The following is a 21,933-nucleotide window of genomic DNA, read 5'->3' on the forward strand; positions in this document are numbered from 1 at the left end:
TACCCGAACCTATAACAGAAGACATTCTGGCCTTCCATCTCAGTGAGGAGGGGACTGGAGGAGATTCACTGTGATGGATGTTTCATTTTTTGTGTGTGTTGGTTGGGTTTGTGTAATTTGCTTATTTTATTGATTTTATTGTTGGACTGTGGGTGACTAAATTTCATCCAAAAAACTTGTTTTTTGGATGACAAATAAAGATATCTTGAATCTTGATCTTGAATCTTGAAGCCAAGCATTTTTCATCATAATTCGTACTTTATGGCTGTCAATTGTTTTGTAGTGTAATTAAAATTGGGTTGTTAGAATTGTTAGAATGAGGTGTAAAAATTCTCTCAGATTTCATAAATTTTAAATATCATTTTCACCTTTAGGCATGCTGAAAATGATGGGCACACCCAATAAGGGCTCTTGTAAAAACAGTAGTATATTGCAGGATCAGTCAAAATTAAGTTTGAAACAGTAGTAGGGCGCTTTACACTCCAAATGAAAACTGAAAACAGGATCTGCAGCACACACAACTTGAACTCACCCAACTTTGCCGCACATTCCCCGACACCTTGCTTGCAGCCTCCATTGTGTGGGGCTACAATGCAGAGGGGGGGGGGGGGGAGAATGCTATAATTCATGCCAGTGTAGCGACCATAGAGATTGGTCTTGGGAGTCGAACCCTCAGATTGGCCAGCAAGGTCACGTGTGAAGGCGACCGTAGGGTTTGGTCCAGGGAGTTGAGTCCCCTGATTGGACAGCGTCGTCATGTGTGGTTTTGGCGCCCAAAACCAGTCAGTTAGGCGAGTTCTTCGAAGTGAACAGTTAGAGTTAATGGTTGTCTGTAATCTCGTTCGTTAAACTTTGTAATCGAATGTTGCTGTCGCAATAAACTTCTTCAACAAAGAACGAGCCTCCAGACTCGCCATATTGGTGACACCGATGTGATCCAGCCGATCACCTACCATGGGTGAACAAGACGCCTCGTCTTTGGTTCCTACGCCCGGCACACCGCAGCTAAACGCGGTCAGCGTTCACCTTCCGCCGTTTTGGGCACATCCACCGCAATCCTGGTTTGTCCATGCCGAAGCACAGTTTCACCTAAGAAACATCTCGACGGACGCGACAAAGTACTATTACCTCGTCAGCGCTCTACCGCCGGAGACGTCCGCGCGGGTGATGCGGTTCATCGTCGACCCGCCTGCAGACGGCAAGTACGAGGCACTGAAGGTACTCTTGTTACGAACTTTCGGATTCAGTAGGCATGACCGAGCTAAGAGGCTTATGCACCTACTGGATCTCGGAGATCGGCTGCCGTCCGTTCTCATGGCTGAAATGTTGACGCTAGCAGGTGAACACACAGATTGCCTCATGTTCGAGCAGGCATTCCGAGAGAAGCTTCCCGAAGATGTCAAACTCATGCTCACGGATTGTTCTTTTAAGGACCCCGTGGCATATGCGGAGAAAGCCAATCCGCTCATGGCGTCCAAATCAAAAAGAAACAGTTCGATCAGCAAGGTCTCGGCATCAGCGGGTGGCCCGCAGCGGCACCAAGATGGCGCCGCATCTCCCGCCAATTCTCCAAACGCCCGCCAAAAAGATCCGCACCAGCGCGGCTGGTGTTATTACCATCTACGATGGGGTGGAGAAGCCCGCAACTGTCGCTCACCTTGTACCTTCTCGGGAAATGCCTCGGCCGATCATACATAGAGGCGGTTGCGATTGGCCAAAACCGACGCCTCTACGTCCGAGATCGAATCACGGAATTTTTGGTTGACACGGGAGCCATAGTCAGCATCGTGCCGCCGACCGACCTTGAAACCCGATCGGGTAAGACAGGGCCTACCCTCATCGCGGTTAACGGCAGCCCCATCCGCACGTACGGTACGCGGACAATGTTCCTGGCTCTCGGCACCCGCACGTACGAATGGCCATTCATCATCGCGGAAGTCGGTAAGGCGATCCTGGGCGCAGATTTCCTCTGGGCCTTTTCACTAGTCCCCGATGTCCGCGGAAACGGCCTTCGACCCTCCGCCAGCAGCGATGAGCCCGCCGCTCCACCGGCCACCACCCCGCCCAGCCCGACTGTCCAGGCCGTCATCGCGGCCCCCGACCCGTATGCTGCAGTCCTAGCGGAGTTTCCGGAGATGCTTGTTCAGCGGTTCGACGCCCCTTCTGCCCGGCACAGCGTAGTCCACCGCATCCACACCGAGGGGCCCCCCGTTTTCGCTTTAGCCAGACGGTTGCCGCCCGACAAACTGGTGGTTGCGCGGGCGGAATTCCGGAAGATGGAGGAAATGGGCATTGTCCGTCAGTCCGACAGCCCGTGGGCCTCGCCATTGCATATGGTCTGCAAAGCATCTGGGGGGGTGGAGACCATGCGGCCATTACCGGCGTCTCAATGCCGTCACCACGGCCGACCGCTACCCCGTACCGCATCTCCAAGACTTCTCATCTGGGCTGGAAGGTGCCGTGGTGTTCTCCAAAATCGATTTGGTGCGGGGCTACCACCAGATTCCTGTGTGCCCGGAGGACATACCAAAGACTGCCACGATCACTCCGTTCGGGTTGTTCGAATGGTTGCGTATGCCTTTCGGTTTAAAGAACGCGGCACAGGCTTTTCAGCGACTCATGGACCGTGTTGGTCACGATTTGCCTTTTGTTTTCATTTATTTAGATGATATCCTGGTCGCCAGCCCCTCGGAGCAGGAACACGTGGCCCACTTGCGGACTGTGTTCCAGCGGCTCCAAGACCACGGGCTCATCATCCAACCCTCCAAGTGTCAATTTGGCCTCCATGCCCTTGATTTCTTAGGACACCGAATCACCCCTGCCGGCGCCACCGCTTTGCCCGAGAAGGTGGAGGCTATCCGTGCATTCCCGCGGCCCACCACAGTGAAGGGTTTGCAGGAGTTCGTGGGCGTGGTGAACTTCTACCATAGGTTCGTCCCGGCAGCTGTACTGGTCATGCGTCCGCTCTTCCAGTGTCTGACGGGCAAACCTGTGGAGTTAGAATGGTCCGCGGCCGCTGAGACAGCCTTCGAGGCAGCTAAAGCGGCTCTGGCAGACGCCACCTTGCTTGTCCACCCGAGCGCCTCCGCCACCACGGCCCTGTCGGTCGATGCGTCTGACGTGGCGGTGGGAGGGGTTTTGGAACAGCAGATGGGTGGCCTTTGGCAGCCCTTGGCGTTTTTCAGCCGACAGCTGAGTGTGGCTGAGCTGAAGTATAGTGCCTTTGACCGAGAGCTTCTGGCTCTCTATTTAGCTGTACGTCACTTTAGGTACTTCCTGGAGGGCCGCCCGTTTGTGGCCTTTACGGACCACAAACCGTTGTCTTTTGCTTTTTCCAAATTGTCTGACCCATGGTCGACCCGCCAGCAGCGGCACCTGACTGCCATCTCTGAGTTTACTACCGATGTCCGTCATGTCGCGGGTAAGCTTAATGCCGTTGCTGACGCCCTGTCCTGGCCAGCCGTTTCCCCCATTTCAGCGGTGAACTGCAAGGTGGATCCCCAGGAGCTTGCGGAGGCACAGCTCCTGGCCGACACTGCCTCGGCATACCAGTCCGCCACTTCAGGGTTGAAGTTGGCCCAGGTGGCCTGCGGGCCTGAGGGTAGAAAAGTCTGGTGTGATGTTTCTCTTCCCCATCCCAGGCCGGTGGTACCGGCCTCCCTCCAGCGCCGGGTGTTTGATGCCATTCACGGGCTGGCGCACCCGTCCATCCGCTCAACCTCTGCCTTGGTGGCCACTCGGTTTGTGTGGCATGGCCTGAGCAAGCAGGTAGCCGCTTGGGCGCGTTCCTGCGTTCCCTGCCAGACCGCTAAAGTTCACCGCCATGTCCAACCCCCGGTACAAGAGTTCGCGGTTCCAGCGGTCCGTTTTGTCCATATTTATGTTGACTTAGTTGGACCCTTACCTTCCTCCCGGGGTTACACTCATTTGCTCACGGTGGTTGATCGATTCACCCGGTGGCCGGAGGCTTTCCCGTTGTCCGATACCTCCGCTGCCTCTTGTGCCCAGTCCCTGGCCCTCCATTGGGTGGCCCATTTCAGTGTTCCGTCCGTCATTACCACAGACAGGGGATCCCAGTTCACCTCTGCCCTTTGGGCCACGCTGGCGGAGCTGTACGGCTCCCGGTTGCAGCACACCACGGCGTACCACCCACAGGCTAATGGGCTCGTGGAGAGGTTTCAACGGCAACTTAAGGTGGCCCTCAGTGCAAGGCTGGAAGGCCCGGACTGGGTAGACTAACTTCCCTGGGTCCTTTTGGCATCCGGACTGCTCCTAAGCAGGACCTCAGTGCTTCGTCCGCAGAACTAGTATATGGCTCGCCACTTCGAGTGCCCGGGGATTTCCTGCCGGAGTCCTCTGGTCAGCAGCCTTCGGTTCCGTCAGTTTTGGCATCATTCCGGGCACGCGTGGGTTCCTTGGCTCCGGTTCCTACTTCGCGTCATGGGTGTTTCATGGTACACGAACCACCCGCCTTGAAGGACTGTGAGTTTGTGTTTCTGCGTAGAGATGCCCATCGTTCCCCATTGCAGAGGGTCTCTGAAGGCTCGTTCCGCGTGTTGCGTAAAGGGACGGTCACCTTCACCTTGGATGTGGGCGGCAGGAATGAGCTTGTCTCGGTGTCCAGGCTCAAACCTGCGCACTTGGATCCGGACAGCCCTGTCCTGGTTGGCCAACCGCCTCGGCGGGGCCGTCCTCCTGCAGTTCCACCAGATCCGGGACCCCCTGCTCCCGTGATTTTGGCAGTCCCTCTCCTTACTCGTTCTGGTCGTAAAGTCCGGCTCCCTGCTAGGTTCCGTACCTCGGATTCTGGGGGGGGGTCATGTAGCGACCATAGAGATTGGTCTTGGGAGTCGAACCCTCAGATTGGCCAGCAAGGTCACGTGTGAGGGCGACCGTAGGGATTGGTCCAGGGAGTTGAGCCCGCTGATTGGACAGCGTCGTCACATGTGGTTTTGGTGCCCAAAACCAGTCAGTTAGGCGAGTTCTTCGAAGTGAACAGTTAGAGTTAATGGTTGTCTGTAATCTCGTTCGTTAAACTTTGTAATCGAATGTTGCTGTCGCAATAAACTTCTTCAACAAAGAACGAGCCTCCAGACTCGCCATACCAGGCTCTTAAGGTAGGCCTGTCCTACATGCCTCTGAGACATGGACTATTTATAGCAGGTACATCAAGGCACTGGTAATAAAACACCAATACAGCGTATGCATAATCCTGCATTATCCGATGTCAGCAGGCCAACATCCTCAAGACCAAGGGTCTAATTACACTCAAATCAACTGTGTTAGGCTGGCCACGGCTTTCAAGTACCACACACCAGACTCCTGAAGCAGTCATTCTCTTTGGAGTTCTATGAAGGAGGAAAATAACTTAACAGACACGATTTTATTTAAGGAGCTGGTTATGCTGATGTAACATTTAGAACATTCCTACATTCATCTCACTGACATTGTTTTCAATAATTCTGTCTTTTGTTGGCTTATATGAACATTTCCTCCAATGCCGACAAGGCAAACAAAATAGTCGTTCGTAAAACACACAGGCTTTGCTGTGGGTCTTCCCTTTAGTACCTGCTCAGTATTACTGAAAGATCACTGCAATAACATTCACTGGGGAAAACAACTATTCAGTGTGTTTCTTGATCACAATAAGGTGGTACAGGGTTTTGGAAATATCAAGCTCTCAATCAGAAGGAGTACAAACAAATGCAAGCTCTAATTCTGCAGGGGTTGGGTGATTCGTGACAACACTTGTAGATAGAGTGGTAACAAGGGCTTAGGGAATGCTTGCTATCATCTGTTGGGGCATTGAGTATAAGGGTCGGGAAGTCATGCTGCAACTTTGTAGAACTTTGGGACATGATTCCAAAGAAACCGACCTAAAACGCCACTTATCCTTTTTCTCCAGAGATGCTGCCAGACCCGTTATGTTATCCCAGTACTTTGTGTCTAACTTGGCATCATGTTTGGCACAGATATTGAGGGCTGACAGATCTATTCGATAGCATCCCACCCCCCCATCAGAACTGCCCCCTCCATCGACTTAAAGAAGTCCAGGCTCAAAAACCTACTTCTATTCCCTAGCATTTGAGGCCCTCTGAGGGGGCGCTGTAAACTGTTTATGTATGTGCTGTTAGGTTTGTGTGCTATTGTATGTTCTTTTTTAGTACCTGCACTGATGTACAGCACTTTGGTCAACGTGGGTTGTGTTTAAATGTGCTATACAAATAAAATTGACTTGACTATTCCTGTGTTGTACTGTTCTTTATTTTATGTTAGCAGGAAACTCAAATTCTTATTTTCCACATCTTGGAGTCTTTGTAAATTGTTTTCTTGGTATTCCTTACTGATGTGTTGTTAATTCTTTGTACCGTCAACGTATGCAATCAGTAGGCATGATCTTTGCAGCTTAATCTTTAACAAACACTCCAAATATAAATGACAGCCTTCTACCAACAGGGCACAAATGAACAGATATGGGGATGATGGGATGGTGATGGGACAGTGCTCGTAAGGATGATGCAGAGCAGTACTCACAGGGAGCAGGGGGGTTCCTGCCTTGGGTCCATGCAGGATGTTACAGAGAGATCTCTGTGAGGACACGATCCAGGTTATGAATGCCTGGATTTTGGGGATACCTTTGCCTGCTCTGCCCATTGCTGTGGGCTTAAGAAAAAGTAGGTGAAGTCTACGTGGAACATGGAGTTTGGATGGCTTCCCTAATGCAGCTGTGAACAGCAAAGTCCAGCAGCGGATGGGAAAGATTCAGTGGCCGAGAGGGAGTATGAACTCAAACTACACAAGTAAAACATTCATCCTAAAGATGCGGGGGTGGGCCTGATATCATTGGAATTCATGGATGTCAGTGAGGACTAAGGACATGGAGTATTTGCCCTTTAAACAGTACATTTCCAAGATGGCCCCCCAAGATGGGCGACAGTGCTGTACATCAGTGCAGGTACTAAAAAAGAACATACAATAGCACACAACCTAGTCACAGAGGTGGATCTGCAATCAAGCATTACAATCACTCGACTCTTTTAAATACCTAGTCCGACAGCAGCATTTATCATGTATCTGTACACCATGGATGGCTCGATTGTAATCATGTAGAGTATTTCCGCTGAGTGCTAACACGCAACAAAAGCTTTTCACTGTACCTTGGTACACGTGACAATAAACTAGGCTAAACTATGTTCGGGGAAAATAGGGCTTGAGTAGTTTCGTGAGTAACTGAGATCAGAGGTTTTCACAGCGTTGAGGCAGGTTAGCTCACTGCGTATGAACTTTGGGTGCTCAAAATTGTTTTTTGGCATATGGGGAAGTTTTACTCTGCAACTCAAGTCCAAGCACAACCTCATGTTGAAGTGAAGAGATTAAGTCACCAGGTTTTACTCAAATTGCTCTCTTCTGTTTTCAGCCAACTTTCAATTGCACAATAGTCTTTTTATTGGGACTTGTGAGAATGCATTTTTAGCTCCAGGTGGTTAGATGTGAGCAATGTGCAGCATTCAAGATACAGTTGTTGGTGACACACCACAGCTGGATGTGGCAACTTGTATTACGTTCCAATATTGAAGATTTTGAAAACTCATCTGAATGCATTCCCTTTGCCAAAGAATAAGTGGTTCTGTAGATCAGGAATAGTCTTCTGGGTCATTCTTTGAAAATAGATGAATATATGATGATGAGGGGTATGGAAAATATAGACAGTTAAAATCTTTGTTACTACAGTGAGAGTATCAAAACCAAGTTGGCACAGGTTTAAGTTGGGAGAAAGTGTTTCAAAGGGGATCCGAGGGGCAAGATTTTTATTGGTCAGAGAGTGGTTGCTCTCTGAAGCATTGTCAGTGGAATCAATTATAATTAGCACATTTAAGAGGCGTTTAGATAGACGTTTTAAAAGGCAAAGACTTTAGAAGGATACAGACCTAATGTGGGCAAATCAGATTAGTAAAGCTGGGCACATAGGCTGGCATGGACTTGGGGTCATAGAGTCATACAGTTTGGAAATAGGACCAAGCCAACTAAGATGCCCCATCTACACTAACCCCACCTGCCTGAGTTTGGCCCATATCCCTCTAAACCTATCCTATCCATGTACCTGTCAAAATGTCTTTTAAATGTTGTTATAGTTTAGATTTAGATTTAGAGATACAGCGCGGAAACAGGCCCTTCGGCCCACCGAGTCCGCACCGCCCAGCGATCCCCGCACATAAACACTATCCTACACACACTAGGGACAATTTTTACATTTACCCAGTCAATTAACCTACATACCTGTACGTCTTTGGAGTGTGGAAGGAAACTGAAGATCTCGGAGAAAACCCACGCAGGTCACGGGGAGAACGTACAAACTCCGTACAAACGGCGCCGGTAGTCAGGGTCGAACCTGAGTCTCCGGCGCTGCATTCGCTGTAAGGCAGCAACTCTACCGCTGCGCCACCGTGCCGCCCGTTCTTGCCTCAATTACCTACTATGGCAGATCGTTCCATATACCCACCACCCTCTGTGTGAAAAGGTTGTCCAGCAGGTTTCGATTAAATCTTTCCCCGCTTCACCTTAAACCTCTGTCCTCTGGTTCTTGATTCGCCAACTCTGGGTAAAAGAATCTGTGCATTCGCCTTGCCTATTCCCTCACAATCTTCTACATTTTTATAAGATCACCCTTCATCCTTCTGCGCTCCAAGGAATATAGCCCACCCAACCTTTCCCTACAGCTCAGACTCTCAAGTCCTGGCAACATCCTCGTGAAACTTCTCTGCACTCTTTCCAGCTTAACAACATCCTTCCTATAGCAGGGTGTCCAAAACTGAACATAATACTCCAAAAGTGGCCTCACCGACGTCTTGTAGAACTGAAAAGACTTGTTGGGCCGAAGAGTACATTTTAGTACATTTCTGTGCCGTATGACGGTGTGACTAAGTGATGCATCCCAGGGAAACTTAGAAATTCAACTTAGAAATTAAGAAGTGCCTTTATATTAAATAATTTTAGATCTTCATTTTCATATTATTCTTAATAAATTATTTTACCCTTAACTTTGAATAATTACATTCATAAACAACTTCCAGTTCCATATTAGAAATGTAGGCAAAGGAAAATGACCATTCTCAGCAGAGAAACAGTTTAATCTTCTCTTTTCCTCAGCGTTCCACTCTCACATTCAAAATAAATAGGCATAAATACACAGGGCATGCTGACTGCAGAACAAATATGATCAATAAACACACACGTAGCTGACATGTCAACTTCACTTTTCACAGACTGTGATTAATTATGTTGATCACATGCTACGCCATCCCTTTTATCCTCAATGGCTAAGGGCCTACTGTTACATGCTACATGCCATGTTAAGATGTGATAGCACAACTTAACAAAAGTTCCAATGTACAATCTTATAACCTTATGAGACTTCAAACGTTGGGCGCCATCACTTAAAAATGCCTATCTTCTACTCCAATCAGACAAGAGTTGAAATATGAAGATAGACATAGAGAGCTGGAGTAACCCAACAGGTCAGGCAGTATCTCTGGAGAAAAGGTCTTGACCCAAAAGATCATCTATTCCTTTTCTCCAGAGATGTTGCCTATCCTGCTGAGTTAGTCCAGCTTTTGGTGTCTATCTTCGGTTTAAACCAGCATCTGCAGTTCCTTCATACACAAGAGTTGAAATACAATGAGCAAAATAATTTCAGAAGATATGCATCGGTGTCCTTTTAACTCCTTATTACTACACAGCAGCACTAATGCTTTACATGTGTTGATATCAACCAAAACTATCACTGCCAACATAATGAACTATTACTTGGTAGAATTATCTACGGATTTTAAACTGTCGAACCCACAGAACTAAAATCAATAAATAAGCATTTACCTCTCATGAATGATCACTGGCAATACATTTTTAAGATGATTGTTTTCCTTTGCACATCTGTGAATCGAGAGAAGCAAGTAACCATCAGAGTTTTAATTACAATATCTCAGCAGTCAGACGTCAGAGCAATGTGCTCAATTTATTTGGTGATCTGAAGCCACTCCACTTGGATCTATATTAGTCACCTCGTTTAAAATGACAAAAAATTTACGGGCATTCAGTTTCCTCTGGGCATGACTCACTGAGCAAGTAAACTCAGAGCAAAAATAAAACATTTTTCAAATGGAACAAAGTGGGCAGCTGTGGTCATCGAATCAAATATGATCACAGATGGCCTTTAAAGTGGGGTCTTCTCTGATTAACCGCTGTTTAAGGAAACTTAAAACCAACACTTTAAGTTGTTCATACTAATTGAGCATGTAGCAGCACCAATCAGGAGGTAGAAATCTTCATACACAAATGCTTAGTTTAGTTTAGCTTTGAGATACAACACGGAAATAGGTCCTTCAGCCCACTGTGTCCGTGCTGACCAGCAATTGCCCTGTACACTAGCACTATCCTGCACACTAGGCACAATTTACAATTTTTCCCGAAATCAATTAAGCTTCAAACCTGTACCTCTTTGGAGTGCGGGCAGAAACCGGAGCACCTGGGGAAAACCCATGCAGCCACAGGGAGAATGTACAAACTCCATACAGAGAGCACCCGTAGTCAGGATCGAACCCGGGTCTCTGGCACTGGAAGGCAGCAACTAATGCTGCGTCACCATGCCGCCCTTAAATGTCTTAATGAGTTGCAGATTAAGAGGTCAGCCATTTCATCTACAGCTAGATATCTTTTACCTATTCACTTATTGAAACTATTTCTTAACTTATATCAACTGAAATGGTTATGAATACGGATTAATAATTACAAGCATTAGATCCTAAAATATGAATTGATCTATGAAACGGGTATTTATATTACAACAGCAATATATTCAAGTATAAAAATATTTTAGTTCCAATCAGGCACTTATTAGATGTCCTTAGCTGCGAACAAAGATGTTTCATTTTCCATAACCAAACAAATACAATACTCACATTAGCTAGTAGTCTATGCTTCCTTATGCAGAGAGACCTATTTTGTAATATTTAACACAAGACAAATTTTCAAGGACTCAACACAGGCAAACTGACCAAACTTTCCATCCACTAGTTCACTCAGAAACAGCAACAAAGCCAATCTTGTTTCAGCAAGAACTCACACTTCACTTGTGTGCAAAATAAAGGGCACTTGATAATCCAGTGACAGCTATCCCGAGCCTCAGTTAGGAGTCGAAGAACAACGTTTTCTGACTGAGCAATAAAATCATTAGTGATTTTCATGCTGCCATCTGAGATTCCTGTTTGTTTCCCTTCTCCTTCCATTCCCGTTTTCTTTGAGTCACCTGGTGAATGAGCCACTTTGAGTATAAAGTAGTCATACCTGGATATACAGCTTCTCTTTGGGTCCATAAAGATTTGAAGGAAATTGATATGTTGAAAGGCACTGCAGCCCTACTATGTACACCTCTCTACAACATACTAACAAATGTCCAAAGAGTATAGAAGTGTTTACTCATGAATATTGCTTACAAATTATCCAGATCAATCAAATGGCCACAGACTGTACAAGAAAATATAAATAGAAATTCTGAAAATCTGTAACCGACAGCTAAGCCAAGAATGTAATTACACATGGTTTTAACATCTGTCCAAAGTTTTCCTTTCCTGAACACTTGCTGAAAATGCTGCACTTTTTCATTTTCCTAAATTCAGTCATTAAAGTTCCTGGTTGCTCGGTAATTGTGCAGCCTTTAACAATCCACTTTGTGCCTTTAAGGTTGATTAAACAGTCAGAAGATGCAACAAGAGGAAATTTCTCACTGCCTTAAGGGAGAGAAAACGTCTGTGCAAATCCTGACCAAGAGCTGAGAGCAAGTTTACAACAAAAGGCAAATTTACTGGGACAACATATTTCAAAACAGTTTCCTGACACCTTACCTCACATACAGCCATGCAATAGCCCCAGCAGCTTTTAGACCACTGTACCGTACTGTTTGTTTCACATCCCACTGTTTATTGCTGTTCCTTTATTTTTGGGTTAAAATTATTCAATGAATCAGAAGCTTCAGTTGATTATTAATACGAGGAGCCTGCACGGACAATTACGAGATCTCCTAAAAATCTGTAGCTTTCAGTCTTAGTTGCCAGTAGTGATCTAATTTTGTTTTGAAGGAAGTTAGTTTCCAACCTTGCTGGCTCATACAAGGCCTAGGGAAAACAAAACTAGAGAAATTAAAGTAACTGCGATAAAGCCGTCAGCTGAAGTGATTGCATTTATTCCAGTAACAGAGAGCAGGCATTAATTCTCTTCCAGTTGCTATGCTAATATGTCTGTTTGTATCTGCCAGTGTGTGCCAGCATTCCTATGTGGGGGCCGCAGACACATAGCAAACTAATTAGATGGAGCTTACAGAGCCATTGTGACACCAAGATCAAGCACTACAAGCTTCTTTAATGTTTAACTTCATCATTTATTGTGCTATCAACTACAGTAAAATAATCATCAACACAAATGGATTCCACACTCTTGAACAAGTGATTTTACAAAACACTGCAGAAATTGAATACACACAGAGTGAAATGTTCAGAACACGCTTAAACTCACTTGTCCCAGTTTCAACGCTGACATCTGAATTAACTTTGACATTTTACTTTACTACTTCTGCTCGAGCAGACTGGGTCATTTATATGAAAACACATCCAGTTAATCCACAGAATATCCCAGAGGCTGCCAATCCTGATCAAACGCTGATAGCACTATCTTCCTGAGTGCCAACTGCAGAAGGATTACTAGCATAAAAATTAAGGAGAGGAAGTATAACATAGCAAAGAAGAGTGGGAAGACAGAGGATTGGGACTCTTTTAAAGAGCAACAAAAGTTAACTAAAAAGGCAATACGGGGAGAAAAGATGAGGTACGAGGGTAAACTAGCCAATAATATAAAGGAGGATAGCAAAAGTTTTTTTAGGTACGTGAAGAGGAAAAAAATAGTCAAGGCAAATGTGGGTCCCTTGAAGACAGAAGCAGGGGAATTTATTATGGGGAACAAAGAAATGGCAGACGAGTTAAACCGTTACTTTGGATCTGTGTTTACTGAGGAAGATACACACAATCTCCCAAATGTTCTAGGGGCCGGAGAACCTAGGGTGATGGAGGAACTGAAGGAAATCCACATTAGGCAGGAAATGGTTTTGGGTAGACTGATGGGACTGAAGGCTGATAAATCCCCAGGGCCTGATGGTCTGCATCCCAGGGTACTTAAGGAGGTGGCTCTAGAAATAGTGGAAGCATTGGAGATCATTTTTCAATGTTCTATAGATTCAGGATCAGTTCCTGTGGATTGGAGGATAGCAAATGTTATCCCACTTTTTAAGAAAGGAAGGAGAGAGAAAACGGGTAATTATAGACCAGTTAGTCTGACATCAGTGGTGGGGAAGATGCTGGAGTCAATTATAAAAGACGAAATTGCTGAGCATTTGGATAGCAGTAACAAGATCATTCCGAGTCAGCATGGATTTACGAAGGGGAAATCATGCTTGACAAATCTACTGGAATTTTTTGAGGATGTAACTAGGAAAATTGACAGGGGAGAGTCAGTGGATGTGGTGTACCTCGACTTTCAGAAAGCCTTCGACAAGGTCCCACATAGGAGATTAGTGGGCAAAATTAGAGCACATGGTATTGGGGGTAGGGTACTGACATGGATAGCAAATTGGTTGACAGACAGAAAGCAAAGAGTGGGGATAAATGGGTCCCTTTCGGAATGGCAGGCAGTGACCAGTGGGGTACCGCAAGGTTCGGTGCTGGGACCCCAGCTATTTACGATATACATTAATGACTTAGATGAAGGGATTAAAAGTACCATTAGCAAATTTGCAGATGATACTAAGCTGGGGGGTAGTGTGAATTGTGAGGAAGATGCAATAAGGCTGCAGGGTGACTTGGACAGGTTGTGTGAGTGGGCGGATACATGGCAGATGCAGTTTAATGTAGATAAGTGTGAGGTTATTCACTTTGGAAGTAAGAATAGAAAGGCAGATTATTATCTGAATGGTGTCAAGTTAGGAAGAGGGGATGTTCAACGAGATCTGGGTGTCCTAGTGCATCAATCACTGAAAGGAAGCATGCAGGTACAGCAGGCAGTGAAGAAAGCCAATGGAATGTTGGCCTTCGTAACAAGAGGAGTTGAGAATAGGAGCTAAGAGGTCCTTCTACAGTTGTACCGGGCCCTGGTGAGACTGCACCTGGAGTACTGTGTGCAGTTTTGGTCTCCAAGTTTGAGGAAGGATATTCTTGCTATTGAGGGCGTGCAGCGTAGGTTCACTAGGTTAATTCCCGGAATTTCGTATGTTGAAAGGCTGGAGCAATTAGGCTTGTATACACTGGAATTTAGAAGGATGAGGGGGGATCTTATTGAAACATATAAGATAATTAGGGGATTGGACACATTAGAGGCAGGAAACATGTTCCCAATGTTGGGGGAGTCCAGAACAAGGGGCCACAGTTTAAGAATAAGGGGTAGGCCATTTAGAACGGAGATGAGGAAGAACTTTTTCAGTCAGAGAGTGGTGAAGGTGTGGAATTCTCTGCCTCAGAAGGCAGTGGAGGCCTGTTCGTTGGATGCTTTCAAGAGAGAGCTGGATAGAGCTCTTAAGGATAGCGGAGTGAGGGGATATGGGGAGAAGGCAGGAACGGGGTACTGATTGAGAGTGATCAGCCATGATCGCATTGAATGGCGGTACTGGCTCGAAGGGTTGAATGGCCTACTCCTGCACCTATTGTCTATTATTGTCTATTGTCTACTGTCAATTAATTTTAACAGCTTTTTTTCAGGAAAAGAGCATCGATATTCCGATTGTTATTAATATTTGAACATACATATAAAGGCATAGAATTCCAAGGCCATTGAAAGGAAAAATATGGATATCCTCCAATAACAGCAATATTTGATGGTGTTTACTTTAGGCCAATAGGTAAATGGCAGTAATCATATGGGGTTAATAAATCTAATAACAAATGTAGGAGGCATACCTTTGCCCAAATAGCAATGAGAATGCAGATAGACACAAAATGCTGGAGTAACTCAGGCAGCATCTCTGGAGAGAAGGAATGGGTGACGTTTCGGGTCGAGACCCTTCTTCAGACTGATGTCAGGGGAGTGGGCGGAACGGAGATAGAATGTAGTCAGAGACAGTAAGACTGGTGGGGGAACTGGGAAGGGGGAGGGGATGGAGAGAGAGGGGAAGCAAGGGCTATTTGAAGTTAGTGAGATTGTAGAACTTGCTACCAGGGGTTAGTTGTGACAAGTTGTACAAACACAAATGATGGGGAGCTTGCTGAGTGATTAAGGGAGGAGAGAATCTAAAAATGTGTGGCCAGGCTTTGATGAAGTGAAAGGTTGGGCAGTTTTGTGAACATGGACCAGTGAGGCAAATGGCTTCCCTCTACAATAAACTCAATATAATCAAGCAGAAGAATTCTCTCTCTTAACCTTTCCATCTCTTCTCATTTGAGATATTTATAAACTAACTAATTAATCAATCTTTTGGTTATCCATCTTGAAAATAGAAAAATGAATATAAAAAGCTGTGAATGCAAGAATGCTGTAATAAAAACAGAAAATGCTGGGAAAAACTCAGCACGAAAGGGAAACAGATTCGGATTGAATACTCCTCGTCAAAACTGATAGAAAGGACAACACAGCTTGTAGCGCTGCTGCGTCATAGTGGCAGAAATCCTGACCTTGGATGCTGTTTGCGTGGAGTTTGCACAATATCCCTGTGACGACATGGGATTCCTCTGGGTTTTCTGGTTTCCTCCCATATTCCAGACATGTGGGTTTGTAGGCTAATTGGCCTTTGTAAATTGCCCCTAGTGTGTCGGGGGTGGATGTGAAATGGAATAATTTAGAACTAGTGTGAACGGGTGATGTTGGCCAGCATGGACTCAGTGGGTTGAATGGCCTGTTCCCATGCTGTATCTTTCAATCAAAATTTTTAGGTAGCAGAGAATGTAGAACAATGGGTGAAACAAAAGGAATGTATGTCATAGGATGAAATAACGCAGCCATTAAATGGACTGTTACACTCTGTGCGATGAGTTGCTGTTGATGTCCGGGTGATGTATATAGTCTGGGCATGCCCAGCAGGCCAGAATATACAAGCGGAAGAGAGGAATGGTAAGCAAAAATGGCCCGTTCTAACACAGATGCAAAAAAAGAGCAAGTTTCTGAAGGGGAATTCAGTACTGAGTCCTGCAGGCTACAGCAGGCACAGACAAGAAACGAGGTGTTATTCAGAGTTTACAGGCATCGTTACAAGAGTGCAGATGGCCGCAGACAGAGAGGTCCTCTCGTAATGTCTTTGCCTTAGGCTTGATTCCAAATTTTAAGTGATTTTGCTTGTGTGAAACACTTTGGAACCTGTCATTGCGTGGAAGGTGTCTACAATTGCAAATTCTTTTTGAAGAAGATCTCATTGGAGAGGATGATTTGTTTCAGAATTTCAATCATATGGTGTCTTTGGGATATCAGTCCACATCAGGCACATATCAGAACAATGTGTGTAAGGATTTATGGCCATTATTCGGTATCACAAGCTCCTGATGATTGCTTTAGCAGATGAATTTATTTCCTCACATTGGAAACACCCTCTCGAAGCCCCCACCACAGCCAAGCCTGCATAACCTGGATGTGACTATTAAACTGGGACTCCAGTTGAAAACATAGACCAGCATTACTTTGCAATAAACATGGGCTCAGCCAGGAAGAAACTGACACTGCCCTCTCTGCAAAGAAGAAGTCACAAGTCTAATTTAAAATGGAGTTTAAAGGCTTAGATTAACTTATTGCACATTTCAGAGTTTTAAATTTGTTATCAAGGAGTTGGATATTTTGGTTTGCAGCATTTGAAAACATAATGGGCTGGATACTTACAGCGTGGTTCGGAGGGAGGTGGGGTACTTCTTCGTGGCAAGAAAACCATGAACATCATTGAATGCAGAGATCCGGAACCAGTAAGTTTATACACACAATGCTGCAATAATGAACCACGCCAGTCTCATCAACCTTAAAGCAGCATTTTGCATTAATACATGCATCGCACACAGGGAAAGAGAATCTGTGGAGAAGGTGAATCATATGAAGAAGAGTAACACAGCAAAAGTGTTGCACAGTAAGGGAGAGAGATGGCACAGCAGGGTGGTCTTAGTGGAAGAGAACATGGGGAAGAGAGATTGTTAGAGAAGGAAGACAGAGGAGAAAAGGAGATAATGGGGTAAAGGTGACAGTGAAAAAAGAGAGATCATGGGAGAATAGAGAGTGCAGAACAAGTCGTAGTAATGGAAGTGCAATGGCAAGGAAGATAAATCATGGAGAAGGGAAATAGTGGAGGTCTTAATGTACGTGAAAATCTGGGGAAACAGAGATCACAGTGACAGCGAGATGGTGAGGAAGAGATTCAGTCACAGAAACAGGTCCATCGGCCCAACTCATCCATGCCAACCAAGTTGCCTAACTGAATTAGTCCCAATTGCCTGTGCCTGGCACATATCCCCAAACATTTCCTATCCATGTACCTGTCTAAGTGTCTTCTAAATATCATACTCAGCTCTACCAGCTTGTACACACCACCCTCTGAGAGAAAACGTCAAGTCGAGAATCAAGAGAGTTTAATTGTCACATGCATTGGCAAAAGAACAATTAAACTTTTACTTGTTGCAGCTTCAAAGTCCAATTTATGCAATAACACACGAATAAATATATAATAACAGTAATACTAGGTAATTATTACAGTGCTGAATCAAAGACTGTCGTACAACCAAAAACACAGACCCTGGAGGAGCATAGTTGTTGAGGTTGTGGTTAGTGTTGTGCAGTGGCCAAGAGCCTGATGGTTGCTCAGAAGAAGCCATTCATGCTGGTCACTGGTTTAAAGCTCCTGTACCTTCTTCCCAATGATGGCAGCGAAATGAATGAGGCCAGGATGATGTGGGTCTTTGATGATATTACAGAAATAAGGAGGAAAAGCTTCTTGAATGGAATCCAACTCAAATGAGAATTTAAAAATGAAACCATTTATTAACTGGGAGACAAATCAAATCCATAAGTGATGGGGCATCCTGATGTTATCAGCTAACTGGACCTGGCAGAGAAATGGACGACCTTTGGTTTATGGAAGGTAGATAAAGGGATGTTGGTGTATAAAGGGAATTTGAATGCAAAAAGTACTCAGCTGGTCAGGCAGCATCTGTACAGAGAGAAAGATAGAGAGATCCAAATAAGAGTGGGTTGCAGAATTAAATTCACCCTTGCAGACTGAGCTGAGGTGTTCTGCAAACGCAATCTGCATTTGCTTTGTCCAATACAGACACCCGTGACAGATGATTAAATCACCCTTTTCTTGAGTGGTGAAGGACCCACCTATTTCTTTCACGTACATTTAAATATTAAGCAATAACATCCATCCTAGTATTAACCAGGGCATTGTCCTAAAACTGAGCTGCTTTGACATAGGATTAACAGAGGAGTTTTTAATCTCCCTAGTTTGCAAGAATTTAGTAAAAGGCTTGTTTTTATTAAAAGCTGGCATGAAAATCTGTGAAGTTGGAGACATGTGTTTCTCATTTGGTTCGTGAGCATAGCATGCTGCCTTGTCAATGGGAAGGATGTCAGGAGGAATGTTCTGTGGAGCAAGGAGCAGAGCTCAGCCGAAGCAGCTGTAATATTAGTCCCAGCCCAATGAGTCAGCCTGGAAAATGTTGCAACTTGATGGAAGAAGTCCATGCCTGCTGCTTGTAAGTTGTAAATATTCCTGTCATCCAAATATTTGCGATGGAGAAATGCAGGAGGTAGGAAAGAGGTTAGATGCCAGAGAAAAGAAGTGTACAGGAGGCAAAGCAAGATGAAGGAAGAAAGAGAAGATCAGATACAAGAAAGGGGAGAAAAGGTGGAAAGAAGGTTGAGGTAAAGTGAGCGGAGGTGAGGTGAGAGGTGCAGGCGGGCAGGGAGGAGAGGAGAAGGGAGGATGATGGGAGGAGAGGAGAGGGGAGGATGATGGGAGGAGAAGAGAGGGGAGGATGATGGGAGGAGAGGGGAACCGAGCTGTTGGAGGGAGAAGATGTGAGGGGAGACGAGTGGAAGAAAGTGGGAGGGGAGAAAAGGATGCAGAAAAATGGATTCAATGGGCCAAACATTCTATTGGTTTAATTATGAATTATCTTCCAGGGATTGAGGCTGAAAATCTGCCCAAACAGGTCACCTCTAGAAATAACAATAGCTGGTATTTATATAATTCAGGAAAGAAGTCCATGATACTGAAATCTAATACATTGTTTAGTGTGGAGACTAAAGCTGTAAAGAGTCATGAGAAGCTTTTCATGGTATTGGAGGGGTAATAGCAGACCATGGTTTTAAATGCAAATATGCTCAAATGGGGATAGACATCAATGGAGGCAGACAGAGGTAGCACTGGACTATGACATCTTCATCTCCATTATGGTGGAGCAGATGGTGACTGTGATGGAAGGTTCAGTTGGGTGGAGGCGTTTCATCAGCTATCACATCAGCCTGGTTACCATTAAGGTTATGACCTTGATGCAATCATTCACCATAAGCATTGGGAGTGTGACTTAGTCACACATGAGTGAACGAGCTGGGTGGAGTTTGGGTGAGTAGTTACCGTCATTGACCCACACTGGTTGGTGTGAAATTGATTGGAGTTTGGAAAGTTAATCTATCAGTGGATGTACTGGGCAGTGAGGAGATTGGGAATATGTCACGCCTGACGATAGTGACAATAGTTATGTCAGGTCTTTTAGAGGAAATCAAGAGAAAGAATTAAAAAATCCAGGTGGGGCGGTTGCGATAGAGTCACCAAATGGCCATTAAGCCAAGAGAGAGAAAGATAGAATATTGGGGGGACAGGGCTGGAGGTTTCAGAGCAATAGAGTATGGAGGGGAGGTTCCTCTACACAAATTGGTTGACTCATTGCCTGCACAACCATAGACATACAGCATGGAAACAGGCCCTTTGACTCAACTTGCACATGCCAACCAACATGCCTCATCTATATTAGTCCAACCTCTTTGCTTTTGGCCCATATCCCTCTAAATCTATCCTATCCATATACCCGTCTAAATGTTTATTAAACGTTGTGATAGTACATGCCTCAACTACCTTCTCCGGCAGCTCGTTCCATACACCCACCATCCTATGTGTAAAATAAAAAGCCACATAAAATCCATTGCAAAAGTAGCAGGCAGACATAGTTAAAGAAGAGGCATTTGAATATTTAAGGGATTGAGAGAATTGGTTGAGATATCTGCTGATCTTGCAGCTATTTTGCTGCACAACTGTGACCTGTTTGTGTTCAGGAGGACAACATGATTCACTACATCAGAAGTTCACTATCTGTCACATTGATGAGGACACCAGGGTGGGAACTCAGAGCCCACAACTGTAGTAGACTCTGTATACATATACACAGTACAGCACAAGAACAGGCCCCAATGGTCCACAATGTTTGTGCCGAACATGATGCCAAGACCATCACATCTACCTGCACATGTCCCATATCCCTCCATTCCCTGCATATCAATATGCCTCTCCAAAAGTCTTTTAAATGCCACTAATGTAACTGTTTTAACCACCATCCCTGGAAGCCCTTTGTGGGCACTCACCACCCTCTGTATAAAAAATTGTGCCCCACACGTCTCCTTTGCTCCTCTTACAGACTCTACTGTATTTAGGATAACTATATCCTAACCCGCAAGTGTCAACAAAAGACGAAAAGGTCATCCCTTCTTGCATTAAAGAAGTTTGTAAAAGCCATAAACAATCTCCATACACCCAACCCCTGCCAATAGACCTTCCCCCTCATGATCACCTCTTTTTCTCCATCGATGACCATTACCAGAGAGGTTGTTGTACCAGCTGAGGCACACAGCTGGCTAAACGATCAGCTTGTTTATTCCTTGGGGCTTTGACTTTTACCCAGTGTTCCCAGAACCCTGTCCCAAAGTGGGCAGAAACCAATTTCCACCCAATAATTTCCTTGAAACTGATCAGTTTGTCAGCAGCTTTCATCAGTTCTGTAATTCTGTGTGCTAACATGTTCCTCACCACAGGGGCCAGGCTTTACTTGTCTTGATGTTCTTCTCGAGGTTGCACATTCAGGTCATCAAATGGGAATGAACTATCTATTGGCAAATGTTTTGCCTCATTGGCTCTTTGCTCCATTGTCTGTCTATCTCACGTTTTTATCCATTATTTAGATTACTTGGTCTCAAATATCCAGCAGTCCGTGCTATTAGGGTGGTCTCCTTGAATTCAACCAGATGTCAAAATAAAAATGTTTCATTATTTCATTGGAACAACAATAATTTAGTTTGCGTTTTTTGCATTCTGGTCATTTCTTTTGTTTGCTTGGGTTGGAATAACAAGACATCTGAATGCTATAGGAGCAGTATGAAACCTGGCAAGACCTTGTTTTCATTCTTTCCACCACCTTTTCTCTCCTCTTGGCATTCAAAACCCCTAAATTTCAATTATCTGATTCTTTTTGTGGTACTTGTTGACTCCACTTCACCAATTTGTAGCAGACAATTCCAAGCTCTAAGCACCTCCAAGATAAATAATTTATTTTCTGTTCTGCAGTTTAACCCTCTCTCAAATTCTGCCCAAGCCCAGTCAATGCCTTGTGGATGAGTAAGTCACTCGATGACCATTTGAGTTTGGATCATACTTTCTAGTCTTGAAAGTCTAATTGAGTTACTTGCTACCTTCTCCGATCTCTCGACATAAAGGGGTCTAACCTTTTCACTGGCATGGCCCCTTTCTTCACATTGATCATACCAGTGAATTCATGTTGCACCTTCTCCCTTCCATTCCGAGCCGACCTTAACCCAGACTGCCATGCTCCAACCCTTGCAACACCACCTTCTTTAACATCCAAAGAAAGACACATTTACACTCTG

General features: G+C 45.1%; 1 protein-coding gene across 9 annotated transcripts in view; it reads right to left on the bottom strand.

Moving 5' to 3' along the window:
* The window catches only part of sema3c (sema domain, immunoglobulin domain (Ig), short basic domain, secreted, (semaphorin) 3C), a 206,937-nt gene that overhangs the window by 87,520 nt on the left and 97,484 nt on the right, over positions 1-21,933 (bottom strand). Inside the window, exons 1-2 of one of the 9 annotated variants that reach the window (XM_078419758.1) lie at positions 11,898-12,094; positions 9,874-9,930 (exon numbers count right to left, since the gene is read on the bottom strand). The exons of 6 other annotated variants lie outside the window; for them this stretch is intronic. The gene's annotated coding sequence lies outside the window, so the exon portion shown is untranslated. Of the gene's footprint in view, positions 1-9,873; positions 9,976-11,897; positions 12,095-12,564; positions 12,580-21,933 lie in introns of those variants that run through there. 2 more of the 9 variants (XM_078419761.1, XM_078419757.1) reach the window with 2 other exon arrangements.

Source organism: Rhinoraja longicauda, chromosome 23 (genome assembly GCF_053455715.1).
Source record: "Rhinoraja longicauda isolate Sanriku21f chromosome 23, sRhiLon1.1, whole genome shotgun sequence".
In the NCBI taxonomy this organism is placed as follows: domain Eukaryota; kingdom Metazoa; phylum Chordata; class Chondrichthyes; order Rajiformes; family Arhynchobatidae; genus Rhinoraja; species Rhinoraja longicauda.